Below are 1,078 nucleotides of genomic sequence, written 5' to 3'. Positions count from 1 at the left end.
CAGGGGTCATTTCGTAGAAAAAGAGGTGCAGGAGCTCATTGGCATAACTCATTAGCATAACTTATTTGCATATGCCACACCCCCTGACATCACCGGAAGTGTTTCAGAAGGCAGCACCCACCGCTCAGGCTCCAATGGACTGTTTTGGATTGCCAGCTCCTGTGCGCTCCTGCAGGAAATGACCCCTGGAGGTACCCTTCTGCTACCTTCCATATGCAGGTGTGCCGGGAAGCCCTTATGTAGTCTACTATTCTGTGCAACCGCATTCTCACTGCAAAGAATATTTATTTCTGCTTCCTTTTGTGTAGGTCATGCTGTGCCAACTTGAGCCACGCCCCCCCCCTTGACAATTCGGCCTCCCTCCTCCTGTGGCCCCTTTTTCATCTCTTACTCACAATGGTCTTCCCTCCTTAGGGGAGCAGTATATACCACTTTCATAAGAGAAGAATGACCAAAGTGGAAGCCAAGAAATTGACTGTTCAGTATGTAACATGTAGCAGGGGTCATTTCGTAGAAAAAGAGGTGCAGGAGCTCATTAGCATAACTAATTAGCTTAACTTATTTGCATATACCACACCCCTGGCATCACCAGAAGTGTGTCAGAAGGCAACACCCACCGTTCAGGCTCCACTGGACTGTTTTGGATTGCTAGCTATTGGGGTGGGGGGGACGTGCAGATCTGTCCTCACAGAGGAGGGAGAGCTTCTACCTGAATAAAACTTGGTCTTAAAGGTGCCACTGGACTGTTTTGGACTGGGGGGCTGGGGGGAGCTGTGCAACTCACCTGGCTGCTTCTTGCTCTGACTGAGGGCTGCTGGGTGCAGGGGTAGGGCTTGTTGCATGTGCCCGCCCTCTGGGCTCTTTACTGCCGGAGCTCTGCTCCTGTGCGCTCCTGCAGGAAATGACCCCTGACATGTAGTATGGGAAAGGTTTTTGGCTAACCTATTTTATATAGGTCCTTAGAGCTGAAATGCATTTTGAGGTCCTTCCCTCATATTTTGTAATTCATTCTGTTGATATCAAAACTTGGTTGCTATTCACAGAGTAATAGTGGGACTGTGCTCTAATTATCTCTTTC

General features: G+C 49.0%; 2 protein-coding genes across 2 annotated transcripts in view; both read left to right on the top strand.

Annotated features, from left to right (window-relative positions):
- TIPIN (TIMELESS interacting protein) overlaps positions 1–1,078 on the top strand; it is a 51,049-nt gene that overhangs the window by 29,611 nt on the left and 20,360 nt on the right. The window lies entirely within an intron of this gene.
- LOC107121189 (protein Asterix-like) overlaps positions 1–1,078 on the top strand; it is a 13,554-nt gene that overhangs the window by 12,357 nt on the left and 119 nt on the right. The gene's annotated exons all lie outside the window — the stretch shown is intronic.

The sequence above is a fragment of the Gekko japonicus genome, unplaced genomic scaffold, assembly GCF_001447785.1.
Source record: "Gekko japonicus isolate JY-2015 unplaced genomic scaffold, Gekko_japonicus_V1.1 scaffold734, whole genome shotgun sequence".
Classification (NCBI taxonomy): Eukaryota; Metazoa; Chordata; class Lepidosauria; order Squamata; family Gekkonidae; genus Gekko; species Gekko japonicus.
Note: the sequence above shows the minus strand (reverse complement) of the source record. Positions and strands in the feature narration are given on the sequence as shown.